Here is a 20,327-nt window from a genome sequence, read left to right as displayed (position 1 = left end):
ATTTTTTTTATATATGATAATATGGCAACATTATTTCAGTCAATTATATATTTGTTTATTTTGAAATAAACATTCTAAAAGTTTGCTTCATCTTTCTGTGTGAAAGAAAACCACATTCTTGCATTCACTTTCAGGATTTGGGTCTTCGTGAAAATACAAAAAGAGTGAAAAAGGTGAGTTTGAGTTTAACCCACGGTTTCAATCTATTATGCTTTCTACAGTATGACATCCAACAATCAGGAAGGATTTTTTTAATGTTATCTTTCTCTGAATGCTTTACTAAGGACCTGGCTTTACATTGTAGCATGTGAGAACCTCATCCTTGCACATTTTAATTTCTTGAACTTTGATTGACAAATTCTGTATGGTTGTTTGAGGGGATTTACCTGTTGCGACCTGGGCAAGTATTTTCCTCTTGGATTCAGAGGGATTTCCCCTCAAATACCATTGTGTTGAAAGCGTGAAGCAGCAACACCTTTTAATATTTTGCCTCGGCACCAAAATGCTGTTATCTCTTGTGTTTCATTTTGTAAGTTGATTCCTTTTTCGCCCAAATAGACTGGACGTGGCTAAAGAGTACATTTTTAAAAGTGAAATGTTAGATATTAGTATTTACAACAGTGTTTAGATCATTGTCAGCATTAAAAGATATATTTACAGCACAATTGAGAGAAAAATAATTGAGAGAAATGAACCCTTTAGAGAAAAAGGACATTAAAATAATAAATGGGTTAATTCCCTCTGGTCTCAAACTTAAGAAATACTAAGCGGTCCCAATGATTTCATTACTTCATATAGAACTGTAAAAATGATAGACACATAATAGGTTTATTTTATATTGAGAAGTTCAAGAAAATTTTATTAGAGCAACATGAAAATTGTTTGAAATTTATAGAAGTGATTGAATATAATCTTTGGAAAATAGACCTTGTTATCTAAACGGGCCTGGCTAGTATTGTAAACAACATATATCTGCTCATCATAACACAGAGACCTTGTGCACAAGAGTTGTGTTCATACCACAACCGTTCATCTGTAATTTAGGTTTTAAACTTGTAATTTAAAATATAGCTTTTTAAATTATAAGCTACTTCCTACAAGCAGAATTCTCAAATAGCATTGGTTTTTGTAAAAAATAATCTTTTTATGGGCTTTTGGAATTTAGGGTATGATATATCACAATCATTACTACCAAACAGTGAATCACCAAAATCAGAATAATGGATTTCAGAATGAATCATTTTCTTTTTCACTCCCTCTTTCACCCTCTTTCTCTCTTCATCTTAAAAGTCAATTCATTCAAGCCCTATCATCATGATCTCCTATGTGAACATTGCTAATGACAGTTGTGGTCATGATGTTAGGTTATTGCCAGCTAATTATCCTTGTGTTCCAATCAACACATATCAGTTGGTGGATGTCTGGTTGTGGAATCAAGAACATAGCTTGGTTTAGTTTGGGTCAGAGCATGATTTATAACCTCAAGGAAAACATTTCCTTCCATGGATAATTGAAATATAAGATGATCATTAATTGACATGGTCAGTAGGATTAGGGGCAGCAGTTAGAGGGGGAAAGGGCTTGAATATATTAAGCTGTTTCCAATCCCTGCCCCAACTCCCCCCCCAAAACCCCACCCAAACCAAACAAGCCCCAAACGACCAAGCCCCAAAACAAACAAGTCACAAACAAACAAACAAACAAACAAACAAACACACTTTGCTGTTGGCAAGTGAGGCAATCAAAAAGCTTACATATTTTGAAAGGTATAAATTTTGTTATTGATTTGGCATACATGTAGACAGAAATATTTGATATATTCAGTGATTAAGCAAAAGTCATCACAAAAAAATCAGGGTCTAGTCCCCAGAAAGTCTTCTTGGAATATCAGAGAACTTCCATCTCATGAAAATACATATATTTTTAAAATCTAGAGGTACACCCCTTTCATGTGTTTTATCATATCCCTCAAAGAAAACGAAATGTAAAGACTCCAGTAGATAGTACTTGATGTGAATTTCCCATAAATTTACAATATCATTTCTATGTCATGTGAGAGTTTTCATATTTTTTTTTCTATAGGTGATGATGTCATTGTTTATGGAAGGATGCTACATGTTAACAGTTCAAAACCAACTTAGATGTGGTCAAACGGTCTCAAATTATCTCCAAGGTAAAGTATCCTTACAATGTAAAAATGGTGGTGTTAAAATTACACCAGTGTCAAATTTAAGGTGTTAGGTGTAATGACAACATATTCTATTTGTTATTGTTTTTGTAACACTACATTTACACGCATATGGTGTTAAGTCATATGCTTAGAGATGTGATGGAAAGTGAGCAAATTTACAGACACAGACTTATCAGAGCAAAACGAATGAAGATGCTTTCATCAGAATATACTGGTATTACTGTTCAACTATAAGGTTGTGTAATATGAATACTTTTTTCAATTCATTTCCAGGAGTGTGCTCTAAATTAGAACCATCTCTAACTCTTACTGCTTTACAGCTTATATTTTAGCACAGCCATCAGACTTTTGCTTGCCTGCACAAAATGTATGCACTCTTCCCACTTCCTGGGGAGTATACTGGCAAGAACTTCCAAAATCAAATAATACGCATCTTACATCTATAATACTGGATGGAGTATTGAACTCTAATATAGAAAAAGGTAACTATGTTTAGATTTTCATACATTAAGGGGGAGGGGGGGAGGGGGTACTAGCACTAGATGATATGCTGAATCATCATGAGATGACATTGTGTTAATCTTGTTTTTTTTTCAATGTGTTATAATAAGATATTACTCACCGAAACATTTGTAAATCGAAACTGAAGATGATGTTTGACCATATATAGCATTTACCTCCATACCTAGTCTTATAATTGACATCCCCAAGAGTATCCACCATAAAGTCTGTTCTCATAGACTACTTTAAGTAGAGTATATTGACCCCATTGCCATGTCAATGTGATTTGGACGGTACAGAATATGAGCCCTTTGATACACTGTTATTTGTAGTTGTCAAATAATGATACTAGTGATGTTAGTTCCAGATGCATGGGGTGACTTTGCTTGTTGTGTTGTGAAATTAAGGGGGATGGCTAAAATCATTAAGTTGTTGTTGGTAACTTCCGCCTCGGCTAACCTCTGATGGTCTCTGCCGACTGACCGTCCGACCCGGTCTGTTGACTGGTTGGTCGGTCTGTAGACTGGTCGGTCGTAAGGAATGCTAGTTATGTCCAATAAAAATTGCTAATGGTCACTTGTGGATGGATAGAAGCATTAGCTGTAGAGAAAGAGGGCAAGGAAGATAGCATAATTAAGTAGAGAGAAGGAAGGACAGATTCATAACTCCAAAAGTAAAATATTCCATATGGTATCTGATTACGAGCATTGGCCAGATGTAATAATTTCATTGACACATTAACGTCAAATTGGAATCCAAGTAAGATGAAAGAAAAATGAATTAATCAATTAGAATGGTCAAGGTGTTGGTCAAGGTGTAATTTTTACCCTATATTGGTTAAATAAGCTTTTCTCATTGGTTATTTTAACCAATATCCTGTCTGATGGAAACAAATCAGACTTGGTCAGTATTCTCATAGACAGCGATGAGTGAGCTACTTAGGGTAGAAATATTTAGTGTAATTAGAAGAAGGATGATTTTTTTTTCTTCAATTCTCTATGTTTCTCATTATCAAAACCATTTAAAAAGCCAAATTCTTTTCTTTTAACATATTTCTGCATGTTTTCCACTATATGAGTCTGATAAACCATACATTAAGAAAGAGAATTCAAGAAATTGCAAGAAATCCAGACAAATACATACAAAGCAGAGGGATTGAATTTCTATCCTTTTAACATCCGTTGTAACTGGCACCATTCCCCACTAGAATTACCACTGACTAACTTTTAAAATTTGAAATGAAAAATGAAGTGATAAATAGCCAAAATGGTTTCGAGACAAAAGTTGTAGACAAAATAGGATTAGGGTAAAAAGGAACAAGACTGTAGATGAAGACCTTTATAGCAATTCACCTGGCAAAAGAAGATGAACAGAGGATAGAATGAGCAAGTTTCATTTTCACACTGAAAATGTACAAGGCAGGTTGGTGCAGTTATTCTAGTTGATCAGTACACCTTGATCAGTATGAGTCACTGGTCAAGAATGCTTATTTCATTTACAGTTCTCAATTATGATGTTGTAACAAGGAGTTGGGTTTGCATTGGGTGTATGGGGATACACCCACTGTGCTAATGAAATGATTGAGTTTGAGGTGAAGAGAGAAAAAGAGTGAGTGGGAGAAAATGAAAGAAACATGTCAGAAAGAAAGAAAGGGAGAGAGAGGGAGAGAGAGAGATTGAGGGGGTAACAATCTATTGCTGATGTGAACGTGGCAAAGTATAAATCCCCATCCTGTGTCATAGTAGGAAGAACATTTATACTCAGAGAAAGGATAGATAAAAAGATATGGTTTCATAGAGGTGGGACGGGAATGGAAGAGGTTTTGGGAATATTTTTTTCTTATATGAAATTGATTTTATCACTTTTTTCTTTTAATGGATATTTACATTAGTAGTTAAGCTGCATGTATTGTCCCATCCAAATATTATACATTATATAATTTTCTGGCAATAGAAATGTGGTGGTTGCACATCTTATTTGTTCAAGAAGGGGAATAAAACTCCTAGAATGAAATGGGAAGGGGTGGGGAGGAAGGAAGCAGGAGGGAGTTCTACGAATTCTCAGAAACAGTTTTTTGGATAGAAAACATAGAGCTTGTTTCTTGGTAAACTGTTGAGAAGATGACTAGAAATGGGTGTGCTATAAATATTATTCTCCCACCTTAGTATTGTCAGGGGTGTAACTATATTTACGGGAGATTGCTATCATAGATGCATGGGAATATCAACATTTCACAAAGTTATCCCAAGGCCCCATAAAATAAAGCTTTAATAGCGATGGATTTCGGGCCTGATTTTTATGGTTGGTTAGAATAATCAATGTAATTAATCGTAGAAATCAGCCCATGACCAATCAATCACTAAGCTTTATGTTACTGGGCTCTGGACACCCTGGAAGTAACCAGGAAGGAACAAAGTTGGTATTACAGATCTCATCCTCTTCTCTTTCACTCAGCTGTACCCTGATAAAGGTTCTAGTCATCTACCATGACGGTCCATTTGATTGAGTTTGAATTAACCTGTTACTCAAGACAACAAACAACATTGAAATGCAACACACATTCAATACCATCAATGCGCCCTTTCTCTATATCTTTAAACCCGACGTCGTTTTAATGAACCTAAGAAACATGATCCAACCTATGGAGGGACTAAGGGCCGTAAGTGAATAACCAATGGAAAGGTCAGAGTGCCAAATTTGATTTTCGGGGATCTAATTGTGTAACCTGTACCCGGTGAGAGCCCGGTTTGGAAGTATTTGGACAAATTAGTCCATTTTGGAGAGGCTCCCCTGGTCTCTCTTTCACACTTGCATGTACTAACCCAATCACACAACTGAATCTGTGAGTTGCAGCCTTTAATTCAGATGGATTCTGAATTGGTTGTTTACAAGGAGAAAGTTTGATAGTTTTTTTCAGACTTGACAGTAATCGAGTCTGCATTGATAGCATTTGATAGCATTTGATAAATGCTGTAAGAGACACCATTCGTCTGGTTTAATATGATTTTAGGGTTTGTCGTGAGTTATTGCAGGGAGCTTCTAGGTGTTTTTGTGCTCTTGTAGAATTCCTAAAACCAGTGATTTACACAGATGTAGAAGATTTTGAAACTTGGTTATGGTGATTTTTTATGTTGAATGTTAGATAGTGATATAAAAAAATGGATGGGGCTAATAATTTTCTGGAAGTCAGTTTGAAATGTTGAATATTTGTGGAACAGTCGAAAGATATATGGTGTTAAACAAGGGCAAGATCATGGGGGGGGGCAGTGGGTGGCAACTGGCATGACTTTTGAAGTAATAACACAAAGAAGAGGGCGGAAAAAAGAGAGCATTAAAAACGGTTGGTAGGTCATTGATTATAATCTTATTCTTCCATTGAGGAAACACCCCTAATCCAAGTCCAACTTTGGTTTGTTTCCCCCATTATGAAATTCCCTGGTGCCACCCTTGGTATAAAATATTATCATTGAAAATTAAAATAATATTTGCTTATTTGCCCATTTGTTTGCTTTTTTTTATATGTACATATACGTTCTAATGAAATTGAAACTAGGGAGGGCCAGATGTTCATGTTTAACAAGAATAAAAAGCAAAAAAAAACATTAATTTTTTTGTTCTACTTTATCACTTGATACAGGATATCAAACCATGTATTCCACATTAGTGTTATTTCAGGATTCCGCCCCGAAGACGAAACCTGATTTAATATTGTCAAAATATTGTTATGACAGTGAGGCTTGGCAGGAACAATCTTTTGTTAGTAGATATGGTATATTGGGCTGTTTCCTCACGAGTGTTAACACACCATGTGCCTGTTACAACACATTTGCATTGTGTTTGTGTGGAAATCAATTATTGTCCTCAGGGTAAAGTCAACCCTGAGCAGGGTACTAACAGGGGAAGTCAACTCCAACTTTCTTGTCAAAATGTTTTGGGAGGGGTGTACCAGGATTTATTCAGGCCAAGAATTTTGTAAGCATGAGTAGCCATATTGTGTGGTGGTGCTCTGTTGGATTCTTGCTTAAGCTCTTTAAAAATGTGCATTCTTTTGGAAATTTAAGTAATTTTTTGTAGTTATCCTGGATTTATAGAATGAGTATTCTTTAGGTGTGATGACAGCTGTATATGTTAAAAAAGAGGGAAAAACACTACACAGATTACAAAGAGAAGATAAGATTTAACCTGTAAAATTAATGCAAGATTCATTTTATTAGAGAGGGGGAAATTAATATATAATAAATTTCTAATATGACAAAGAAATTTGATTCAACAGGCAGAAAGATAGAAGTGAAGAAAAGGGTTTTTGAAGTAGAGGAGCAGAGGTGAAAATAAAATATGATAATAAAGTAAAGTGAATTAAGTCAAGAAAGAGAAGAAATGGGAAAATCTTACAATATTAGAGACTTATATGGTAAGGGTGTGCAACTTCAGAAAAAATGAATGTTTACATTTTTTCCAACACATGAAAATAGCCTGTTTATTCAGCTGAAACACATTATGTGAGGAGTAACATGTGCACTTATACTTTTCTGCAAATGCAAATTGAAAGCAGTTTATTGATATCTACTTCGTATAATCTAGGTTAATTGATATCACCGATGTGGTCTATTGGATTCTGATTGAATGTATGGAAAATGCAATAGTTATAACCATGTTATTATGAACATAGAGGGAGAATATCATGAATGTGTTATTAATTGATTTACTACTAGTAGTAGTTTTTGAATTGCCCTCCATCTATGTAGGTTGAATAACACAGGGATAACTTTCAGCTGGTAGCCAGATAAATCATTCTGGCAAGGGGGATGATTAAGGTTTGAACATCAATGGTTGTACTCATTAATCTGAAATCCCAATGAATATTAATTGAAAGTTATCACACTTTGCAGCAAGAATGGAATCGAAATGCTTGATTTTGATCTTCCAATTCTAGGAAATTCTTTCTCATGAAGGAAATTATGATAGGTTTAGTTCAATATGGCTTATTGATCGAGAAAAGGGACTTTAATACCATACTAGCAATGAGGAAATAAATGATATGTGGTAGAAGTATTAAGGTTCACATAATTGTAGGTTTATTTGTTATGAAATGTTGATTTGATCCATTCAGTCATTTGTAAAGTTCCTGAACAGTAAAGACAGTAGTTGTAGCAAACAATTATTTCATCAGAAAGTCTTATACATCAAGCTAAATTGTCAAAATTTCATACATCGAGATCTGGTAAATTGATATGAACTTATCTCTGTAAACTCATGAAATCTTAGCTCAAAATCGATAATTTTGATGATCACTAACACAGAACAGCATTTGTGGGAGAGTGTATTAATATTACTTTGAAAAATACCCAACATTATTTTGATGGAATTCTGTGCTTATTTTGCTCATTTCTAAGCAGTTACGTATTTTCTTCCAGAGTTTTTTGGCACATATTTTAATTTATGCATACAAACACTTTGGTGGCACTTTCATTGGATTCTGTTCGAACTCATTTTGAGATTGTTACTACAACTGGTATTTATCTTTAACGATTGGGAGTTGACCAACTGTTGTAAAGATGAAACTTTTGGAAAAGGAATCTGCTATTCATAGTTTATATCCACTTGGTCTAATGCCACCAGGTCTATTACCATTTGCTCCATATTACCTGCTTATCTAATCAGAGAGACAAAGTGATGATAGACTAAGTGTGTATGAGATGAAATTGGTGAATCCTAACTGGAAATTGGGCAGTGAGGAAATGGGCTGAGTGGCATTTATAGACCAAATGGTTATTATAGATTTAGACTTACTGGTTGTGGGCAAACTTGAAGTAGGCCGAATGGGACTAGACAAAGTGTTACAAGACCAAATAGACCAAAGTGAAATCAAGCTCCGTTATGAATATAGAGACAGAAGGCGAAGGCAAAGACGGATGTTATAGAAAATAGAGCAAAATCAATGCACATTTTGAGCATGTGTATACAAATCAATAAGCACAGCTGCTCGTGTGCCAGCGATTTCTCGAGAAAGACAGATACCAAGCACAATAGCACGGTTATTGATTATTGTGTGATTTGCATGGAAGGTGTTGATACACATTGAAACACTGCACGCGATAGCACACTTGTGCTGTTATACCATTTAGAGATTGGTACGACGAGGGACTTTTAACTTTTTTAAAATGTTTGTTTATTTTGGTTAATGACTAATAGGAATGTATTAACTTGGCCTATGTTATGCTTCCAGGGAACATATTTTCTCAGAATTACCCATCTAACAGCAAATAGTGTTTGTAAACAAGCACACATATCATTTAGCTATTTTTGTATAGTTTATATAACCATATTCACCAGTTCACTTGGCATGTCTACTTGGTCATACCTCGACAATTTTAGTTTCTGTTTTTAATTATTGAATCAAATGATAACGAGTGTTTCTAACTGTTAAGTGAAGCTGTTGGCACACCTTTTACAAAGACTTAAGTTGATTGGTTTATGCAATAAGGCTAGTTGGATTGCAGGATGACAAGGATGTCAAGCAATGCTCAAAATTTCATGAATTAGTTGTCTACCTGAAATATTTGGGTTCAAATAAAAATAAGGTTGACAATTAAACATTTAAATCTGATTTTTTTATAAAGCCCTAAATAAAGATATGCTTGAATATTTTCATCTCACACTTATCACAAATTCAATAAGATTGGTTACTTTGTACAATTAGACACAGTTTTGTTGTTATTTTTAAAGATTCAACCTTTATTTCAATCTAAACAATTTCAAGTGTATATTGAAAGGCACTTTTAACATGACATTAAAATCTACCAATCAATATTACTATTTGGGTGAATGATGCATTATTGTGTCACAGGAAAGTAGTAGTTACAAATTTTCTAGATTTTAGAATAGGTGTAGATATGATATATGAGGAATAAGATACAAAAAGATCATTGCAGCAGAAGATTTTGTGATTATTATCTATTGAAGCAAACATATATTTTTCTTGTTACTATGGGCAACAGACTACTTCCGTTGATCATTTTGATTTACAGATATGGCAGTTATTCTGTTAATGAAAGATTCTTCGGATATTAATGTTTACACTTTATTTGATATCCATTGATGAAGTGTATCCTGTATTTGAAATAAAAAAAAAACAAATTGCATCGGTACACTGTATATTTTTGGAAGCAGTCAATATTGCTAGCATAAAGATTTTTATGTGATGGTTAAACAGAAATTATGCAACACAATACAAACCTTGTGGATCAATTCCTGTTTTCCAGGTTCTGTAGCAGATCTTTAGCAGATTTCTAAAAATATTTACAATGTATTGGTGCCATGATTCTGGAATCAAAGTAATATGATACATGTAATGTCTTTCAGGTATATGTCCTAGCTCTAAAAGATAGTTCCATTGGAAAAGATATAAGAAAAGAAGATAATTTTGAAGTGCCTTCCGAATCCTTGATAAGAGTTGAAAATGCATGCATGTGCTTTGAAACTCACTCTTTTTTATGGAACATAGAGGTCTAATTAAGTGTATGTTTTTTTAAACATTGATCAATAAACATTCTTTTGTTATTTTCAATGTAAGGATAGTAGAAAAACAAGATTCCAGCAGGATGCAAAATACTTTCTGTCCAGGCACTTATTTATAATTAACCTTTTCAATAGAGCATGAATATGGTCTTATCGCAAAGTACAGGCTGTGAGACCTATACCCACATTGTGCATGTTCATCAGAGTTTGTTCTAAATGAGAATATATTTGACCATTTATCACAAGCAAATGAATAGAAATTTAATAGATGTCATGGGTAACAATGAATGGTTGGAATGGCCATGGAGAAATGCAAATGGAACAAATTTTTATGTTCTATCCATCTATTTTTTGTGAGGTATATCGTCGGCAGTCATCCGAACTGTCGTATCACTCTTACGACAATGGTGCAAAACCATTTTAGAGAAAGTGAACTTCAAACTTTATTATAATTTTCACACCTAGGCCTAGTTATCCAGTCTTTGAAACATATTTATTGCTAGAAAAATACATTGGTTGGAAAGACCAAGACAATTGCTTGACATTGGCATCCTTATTTTTACACAAACCAAGGATCAGAGAAAGAATCGCAAAAAAAGCTACATGCTTGTAATTTCGGTTTGAGCGGTTTAGATTTTCCCTGTACAAACACACCATAGGGAAAATGCAATACAACGTTTTGACTGACTGTAATTTCAATGTGCGCGATCAGTCAAAGTGTCGTATCGCTTTTTCACATGCAAAGTCAATGCAGTGCCAATACAGTGGTTTGGCTGACTGCGCGCATTGAAATCGTGGTCAGTCAAAATGTATCGCTCTATTGCTCTGCTACATACACGTTTCCAATGGGATTTGCGCAATTTATCATATAAGTTTATGACATCGCCTTAAAAATCCCCTCATATCTCCGAAACTAAAAATTCAGTTATGATTAGAATAGGACTTGTAATTTCATTTTCTGTAAAAATCCCAAAATCAATTTTTGGACTGAAATTGACTGATACGAAAGTTCGGATGAACGTCGATGATATATTTGCCAGAAAATTGTATGAATGATATATGCTTATGATATCTTGTGTAAAGATTAAGGAGTTGTTTTTTTAAATCTTGTATTGTCTCAAGATGCTATCAAAGGGATGTAGCCACCAACCAGTTTCAAATCAATATTATTTACTCACAAGAGAGACATGGAGAAAGATAAATAGATAAATAGATATTGAGAGAGAGAGAGACTCTGAGGGAGAGAGAGCCAGTAAGGTAAAATTAGCCGAAGGGATAATTAATGTATACAAATGTCAGTGTTCAATACTTTTTGATTGAGTTTGTAGTATTAGTGCATGTTTTCTTTCTACTTATCAAAAGATGTCTGGGGAACATGTGTGATTACAATTCAATGCTCTCAACAAATTTGTATTTACAAGATCTTAGATGCCTCTAATGGAATAGAATTTTTCCATTAGTGTTTTTATGTTACTGGCTAACTAAACTGCAACAAGACACCCACCCCCTTCTGCCCCAATTTCACTTATTGAATGACCAGAAGCAGTACAAGAAGTCAATTAATGTTATCTCCACATCTTAAAACACAGGTGCCTCTAGTTCTGATATACCTTGAATGGGATATATGTAGAACCAGGAAGGAGTCAGACCAGTATTGGAAATATTTGTTATAAAAGCCCCCTTTTGCTCTAAGCTCATGATTAGAAATGAAAGTACTGATGCTTATCTTCTTTGAGTGAAATACATGTCTGGGTTGAAGACTCTTATGTTATAAACACACGTATGTGTCTATCTGATATGGGGATATATCATGTAGAATCGCAGAGTTTGTACGTGCACACCAATTTACCCCTTTGCCCGTTTGTGGTTTGCTCTTATACATGTAGGCTTTCTCAGTTTCCCTCAGACAATGGTCAACACCCCATTTGAAACCTTATCTTTTCACAAATTTTGTGAAAAAATTATGTGAACAAATTATGTAGTAAATCGAAATTCACTTTTGCTACACATGTTCTCCATACACATGTTTGAACCACACATTTTCTTTCTCATCATACTCATTCTCTTCCCTATTAAATCATTCATGCACCCCTTTACTTGTACATACCTTGTTTTGTACACCCCTTTGTTATTCTTCAATTTTTCCTTTTTGTACTCCTTTCACTCCTTAATCACTTTATTTAATGCACCCCTTTTCGACCCTTAATGCACACCTGACTGGTACATACATATCGTGCACCCCTCTTTATTTCTCCATTCCTTTTCTCATTAGTCATGTACATGTACCTCTTTTTACTCCCATCTTCTATCACATTAATCCTTCATTCCACCCCTGCCTTATTCCTCCTCAATCCTTCCTACCTGTATTCTCCTCTGTTACCAATACCTCATTTGATCACAATCATCTATTCTAAACAATTATTGCTCCAAGATTTGTCATGTTATCTATTTACTTCCCTAAAATGCAATGCTTCCAAGTCTGATTTTGAGCGTGTAATAATGTCTATTGGTGATTGATTTACTGCCAACCCTCTTATTTAGTAACAAAGCTGGGGAACTCAAAATTATGCATTCACGATTACTACTTAATATTGGCACCTAATGGTAGCTTTAAACTCACTTAGTAATATTTAATAAGAATGCCAAACTTACCACAATATACCTGATGGATTCATGAAAAAAACCCTCTTGACTTTTCCTTAAACATTACTAAAGAATCCAACAACAAAGTGTCTTCCCCTTCCAGTGTAAACTCCGCTTAGACCTATTAAACGCTGATAGCTGGATAGATGTAAGCCTTTTGTTTTAAGCTCTGAAATGGTTGCTGACGCAAATGCGATTGCTATAGAACCATCCCGAATATCGAAGCCCTAAGAAAGCATACCTCAACCTTACAGGAAAGATATGCCTCCTTGCCAATCATAGGCCTGTACTGTACTTTAAGAGCTACTTGGTGAACAACATGTGATTAACAAATTTAGGAGCTAAAATTGTTGCATAGCTGGCAATTACATGAGCAGAGAAGCTCTGCTGGAAGGGGTATCAACATCCAGCAGTTTCCAGAAATCCACTGCTGTTTGTGTGCAAGGTGCAAGTTACCGGTTCTATATTAGTACACACAGGTCGGTAAATTGAATAATTTCTCTTCCCCGATGAGAGGTGGTATCAATTCAACTTGTAGTTGATTTATTTCAGTGGACAAGGGGGAGTGAGCTGGTGCATTGCTATTCATGATTTCACTCAGAATTAGAGCAATTATTTCTGCTCGTAACAATAAAATAGAGTAGATTAATATTGCAAGAGTTCATGTGCATAACAATAGACAGTTTACTTGGGCAATACCAGTTCATATTCACAGGGCTTTTGATGGAATCAATTTTCTGGTAATTGTCTGTGTTTGTTAAATTGTGTTTCTTTTCAAAGAAGCTTATGAACTTATCATGAAAACCAATTATGAAGACTTACATTATCAGTTCATATTTTCCACACAGAGTTTATCCGTGTCTCTTTATTTTTTTCTTGTTTCTTGTTTTTGATTTTTATGCCACTATCTTAATATATCTTTATTTCTTTAATTTTTTTAATTCTCTTGATCTAAGTTTATATTCTCTTTTTAACATCTTTTTCTATTTGTTTTCTTTTCCTCTATCTTTTGTCTATATACCCCTCTTTTAATCAGCCTATATTTTGTCCTTTCTTTTATTTTAGTTTTTACTCTGTCCAAAAGTATATTTCCATATCTTCCTCTAGTGTTATAAATTTATCATAAATTTAGGGCTTGACCACAAAATGAGTGCTTATAAATTCATCACAAATGTAGATGAAGCAAAAGCATAGCTTAAGTTCTTAATCCCCAAACAGATGTTTATCCTGAAAATCATATATCAAACATGAACCATTCGTTTATTTTTATGGGTTTCTATGTTTAACTTACAAATAAACCTAAACACTCTTTATGAGCGTGTTACTGCTATGAGGGCGTTTTTTGTCTATTTTCTGTGATTATTCTATTTAACGTCTGTAATTTCATCTAATAATTATCTCCTGGATAGAGGAATATTACTAGATATATATCACTATAATGAATGTTCTATTTAACACCTGTTTTACTTTTTGTCAATTGAAAGAGGAAATTATTACTGAAAATGTCTGAGTTCTCTATCTTCTTATTCATATTATCTTATAGTTTCATGTATGGTGTTTGGATATTGGTTACAAATGATATCTTCCCAGGCATAATTAATTAAGTTATTAACTAATGCTATTGAAACTTAAACTACCATAGTGTGTAATTTGTTAAAAATTTCGAATAATCATTCAAGTTTCATATTGATTATTAACATGCAAAAGATGTCTTTTGGAAAATCCTATATCATACCAACCTTTGAATAAATATTGGTGTCATATAACAAAGATTATAACTTCCTGCTTCTTTCAGAATATTGCGATGATTTAAAGTATTAAAATAATATAAACAATTCCTTGTCTACCCATCTCCAATACAAGCCACATCAAATATTGAAGTGAACTACATGCACCTTGGCATAAATCACCCTTGCCCTACCCCTCTCCCAAGAAAATTGTTAATTAAATCTGGCCCATAAATCAGCGTGTTTTACAATTCCGCTTGAGCGGATTTTCATTACCGTTGGATTTTTCACTTGGAGTGTGAAATCACATTTTTGGTTGCTTATGGATTATCCATTATTACTTTCTAGATATATCACCTGCCAGAAGTTTTGCCCTCCTCTCGACTGTCCCAAGATGTGGGAAGGCAATGGGGCAAGGATGGTGGGACTGGTGGACCTGCTGATGCATTCTTGAAATGTACCTGCTCATTCTATGAAAAAAAATTCTTGATAGTTAATTCAAAGAATGATTATCAAATCCTAGTTATGGTTGCATCCTCCTATATGTTTTTCTTGTATTTTTCTCTGAGATGCCACTCATGAATACAGTCACATCCTTCATTATCATGTACTTTATTTGTATTCGCCCTTGGTAGATTATGCACACCACCAAAATAGCTAGAAATACACATTTTTAAAAGTAAGACTCTTTTCACTCGAATTCTCAGCTCTCATATTATCCTTTGTCACTTCACACTGTGAAAATCAAGTATTAGAGAAAACTCCTTTGAACATTGAAAAAGCAATGGAGTTAGGATGGAAGATCAAATTGATATCCGAGAAATGTTGTGTCATTGCTATTTTAAAGGAGGCAAGTTCACCAACGATACAGTTTTATCATCTGGTATATTTAAAAAAATTCTTGCATCTTGAATTTCAAGGACACCACTTTTTTTTAGTATTACAAAACAAAAAATAATGTAGGTATGCATGAATATTAATTACAAAAAATGAGTGCAAGTATAGTTCCATATTTGAATTCTCAAACCCATTTCACATTCATTTTTGCAGTATCTGCATTGTCAACATTTTCATGCTACTTTTTCAGATATATACTTCTGTTGATTTTAACTTGATTCATGAAAATTTATTGTGTTAAATTTTTGTGATTAGATTACCAAGTGAAATGATTATAATTGATGGAGTCATTTAAGATTGAAATAAGTGTGTAGTTTTAATACTTTGATTAGATTTAGACAGCAATTGCACATTTCTAGAAATTACTCTACTCATGACTTAAGTTGAGTGCCATGTATTTTATTTGTCACAATCTGGACATCATGTGTCTGACAAGAAGAGATGTTATGTAAGACCATAATATGTGATAGGCAGGCAAATAAGAAACAGATAAGCCGAAAATAATAAATAAATAGACTTAGAGAAATGTAAACACGTCTTAAGTGCTTCATTTAAAACCCTTTACAATATTTAAAGGAGTGTAAGTGACAGCGGAAGCAGAACATACAATATCCTGCACAGCTGAGATTATTCTAACTCCTTTTTGAATTCATAACGAGAATTGTATTGTCACCCTAATGCTACTGCTTGATGCATTAAAATGAACCAATGGAAGAAAGAATTGGCAAATGACTCAAGATAATTATATATTCAGGTGGTCTTTTCAAATTTATTATAGATATAATAACCTTTTGCAGGATATTTTGATTAATTTACACCAGTTTAATATCTACTATAGATTATTCAACCATTCGATTCTTTAAATGATTAAACTCTCCCTTTAATGAACAAGATTATTAATTTCCTTTCTGACAAAAAATCTTTTTGTCCTACATGATGTCATCATGCATTTGATTCTTTGCAATCATATTTCACAAAACTGATTTGTAAATGGACCCTTTTCACTCTTATGCTGCTGGTTGATGCATTGAAATAAAAAAAATAGAAGAAAGAACGCAAATGGCTAAGAATGATTATATAAATATTCAGGCAATCTTTACTATTTTATTATAAATATAATAACCTTTTGCAGGATATTTTGATTAATTTATACCACTTTAACATCTACTTTAGATTATTCAACCATTCCATTTCATATTGATCAAAAGGTTAATATGATTTATTTATTAAATGAATTAAATAAAGAATTATGGAATACATGTTTATTCATTCAGTTCTGGGTGTTCCTAGAAAATGTTTCACAAGTTCAACATCTACCAAAGATATCATTATCCTGAACACAAAGGTTGATCATTTGGGTTCAATTAAGGACTTTTTCCCTTAAAAGCTTGTGGGGCTTGTTTTTGTTGGGAGGGGGCAAGCTAAAAATCTTTGACAAATATTTCTCATGGATGAGTTTTGTTGTTTCAGAGGAAATCTAAACGTAATAAGTCAGTTTTGAAGAACTTGAACACATACAGATCTTATTAGATTACATAATGAATGAAATTGCAAATGATTTTAGCATGGCCTTTAAATCTTGCATGGCATAGCTTTGCACATCTTATCTGATAGTATGAAGTAGCAGCAATATGAAAAGAGATAGAGACATGAAATCGGTTATTACATCACCAGCATTGTTTATATCTGTGAGTTCATACAAAGGTGACAAGAGAGAATATTGAGTGATAAACTTTAACCATAAAAAATGAGTGACATAGAGACTACTTCATAATGAAATAAGCACTATTGTTTTTTTATATTTTGTGGAATGAAATTTGATGTGATTTAAAGACTTTGAAAATAATTATTTGAGAAATCAAGACTATTGGACAAGACATTTGTGTTTCTTATGTTTGATATTTCTATAATATTTTGTTTTCAACCTTTCAGTGTGCCCTTTAACATGACAAGAGTCTGCATGCAGCATTTGATTCAGGAAAATGGCTTCATTCATCCTAACAAAGGTGAGATATTACTGTTCAATACATTCCTGTACTACTGCCATCTCTTTCGTGGAATCCTGTTGTGTTGTCCCCGGGAGCATTTTCACGAAACAAGTAGTCCTAGATTTTTTTACTGACAATGGTTATAAGCTACTGAAATCTTTGCATGTGATTGGCTCAGAGTGATTCTTGCTGTGAAAGTATCTATGACAAGCTGTCTTGTGGAACACTCCCCCGGGTCATTCAGATAAGTTGTGTCATAGCATACAGACTTGTTGACTCGAGAAGTGTGAATCTACATTTATGGGTAACGGCTTACTCATGGATTTCCTCGGCATTTCACCTGCCATCGTCCGGTAGTACGACCCCAGGAGGAGTCAAACCGGAAGAGGACGTGGTGGACCCCCTGTTGATTGAAAGTGTGCTTGACCCCCCCCCACCAGAGATCATGTCTGATTTATCCTATTCAGTAAACATAATTTAAAAGTGATGTTGATTATCCTTCTTCAAATTCGCAGCATTGATATCTTTATTGTGTTAGTACATTCTTAGAATAAGGAATGTTTTAATGAGAAGAATTCATATATTTGACAATTTTCACTTGGCTTGAAGCAAATCCTTTTTTACATCATGACCTATTTTTCCATTGAAGAAATAGCTATTTTCCCCTGTGAAATTTTCGCTCACCTTCTCCATCATAAATGAAATTAAAATTCTTCAATGAATTTTTAAAACGTACCAGGAACAATAAAGAAATGTCTTAAGGCTACATTAATGGCAACAATTATTTTGGCTCTATTAACTTTAATATCTCCTAAATAGATTTATGGGAATTGGCTTGATGAAAAATGGTAAAAAGAGCAGACAGTGCTCTTGAATGGGGATGAAGAAAGCAATGGGAGTCTTTAATTTTGGTTGATAGTTGCAATGCAATGTCCAGTCATGCCATGTCGACCACCTGTACGTAAACACCAACTTCCTATTTGAGAGCGCCCTCGATGAACAGGAACAATAGAGTGCTTGGGTGTGTTCAAGCAAATTTCTTAAGCTAGTATCACTAACGTGAATTAGAAATAAATGCGCTAACACAGCGTGTTGCTACTTCGGAACAGTTATATATGATCAACATGGATTCTGCCTCATATCATCACTGCATCCCCTATTGTACAGCTGACCCAGCAAGCAAAGGTCAACTTTAAGTGTACATACGCAATATATCTTAACAGAAAGCAGGCTACTTCAGTGATGTCATAGAATCATGATCGACATCTTTGTTACGTGAAATTCATAAATAATCATTCAATCTAGGGAATGGTTTAACACGATGCACTATTTCCCCATTCAACATTCAAGACCAATGACAATTATGCTTAAATCCAACCATGTTTTTAAAACAGTGCCTTGTAGAATGTCATTCCAGATCGAAAAATGATTACTTTAACACAGCCCCGAGACCCTATATGCCTACTGGGGTATCAGAATAATCGTTAGTTGGTACAACCTTTCATTCATTCCAGCCATGTTGGGGAAAAATAATGTTACTTAAGGTCGTGAATGTAACCTGAGGGTACCGTAGCCATATTTTAAGTGTTGTATTTGATTCTGTGATAGGTGAATGTCCTTTTTACAATTCCTAGTTTCTTCTATATTTCATCTTTTAGTTACCTTTTGAAAGTAACAATAAGAGCAAATAATAAAAAAAATTAAAGAATGTCTTATACTTTGATGATTTTACATTGAGGAGCTGAAGTACTTTTTTATCTCTTTTTGTTCAAGATAACTGTCAATGAGCCTTTTTATTTTTCTGAATCTAAAATTTGCAACCAGTCATTACCTACAAGCATATGAAGAAACCAAGTTTGTAATCAAATGACTGAAATGCCCCTTCCAAGAAAGGGGTTTGTTTTCCAGGCATTTCTACAGTTCTCATCAACGTAATAATGAAATGCAGAGATTCATTTTAATGACTGATCACATTGTTTGGTTTTTAATCAAACAAGAAAAAATTCCCTTATGTAAGGATAATATTTTTATAAATTCTCTTTTACAGTCCTTGATAAAGTAAAGAATTGTAAAGATTCATTTTCCAAACTTTTATCTTGCTTCTTCATTAATGAGAAACCTTGCAATGACTACATCCAAGAGCATATTAATCTCCTCACAGAAGGACATTGCAAATAATGTATGGGTTCAGCAGTAGGTGGCTCTCTTGACTAGAAGTTGTTGTTGTTTGTTGAATATTAATGGCGACCAGCCATATTTGACTATTACCGCCAACTCGTTAGGCCTATTATTATTTTCTTTCTTTTCTTCGACGTTTCCTTTAAAATCGTTCTTCACCTAAAGCAATATGAACGTACATGTACATCTGGCTGACATGATATGGTTAGGATTATGCAGATGGTGTGTTCTAGTGTTTTTTTTATGCTGCTTACCCAGTAGTAATTCTTGTACTGGAAACTATTATGGTGAAATCTCTGGTAAATTAATGTCCAAATATGAAGTAAAAGCTGTTCAGTTATTAATCAATAATTCATGCATGCATACATGGGAAAATATACTTAATTCATGATGAACACTGGTCTTACAACAATATCAAATGGATTTCATACTGAAATTCTTAAAGGGAACTCCATACAAAGAATTTCCATATTCTGTTTGTAATTACGCATAAATCTGCATAAGTGGCTAGAGGGTAGAGCGCCTTTGTGTGCATGGATTATTAAAAATAATATTGGAAGATCCACTGCAAAGTTGGAAAAGTAATTTTCTTCATTCTAACATCAATTGATCAAGGGCTTATATTGCTTTTAATATAGACTTTGTTCATGTTGAGGGTAGTTTATGCAGAAATATACAGTGCTA

At 34.0% G+C, this 20,327-nt stretch overlaps 1 long non-coding RNA gene across 2 annotated transcripts; it reads left to right on the top strand.

The window, feature by feature from the left end:
* Window positions 1-131: 131 nt before the first annotated feature.
* LOC121409626 lies at window positions 132-17,531 on the top strand. 2 transcript variants are annotated; one of them, XR_005969186.1, is made up of 3 exons: window positions 132-173; window positions 2,083-2,173; window positions 17,410-17,531. It is a non-coding gene; the product is annotated as an uncharacterized LOC121409626 (long non-coding RNA). The 2 variants fall into 2 exon arrangements; XR_005969187.1 differs by lacking the exon at window positions 17,410-17,531 and adding an exon at window positions 2,512-2,667.
* The last annotated feature ends 2,796 nt before the right edge of the window (window positions 17,532-20,327 follow it).

The sequence above is a fragment of the Lytechinus variegatus genome, chromosome 2, assembly GCF_018143015.1.
Source record: "Lytechinus variegatus isolate NC3 chromosome 2, Lvar_3.0, whole genome shotgun sequence".
NCBI lineage: Eukaryota > Metazoa > Echinodermata > Echinoidea > Temnopleuroida > Toxopneustidae > Lytechinus > Lytechinus variegatus.
Note: the sequence above shows the minus strand (reverse complement) of the source record. Positions and strands in the feature narration are given on the sequence as shown.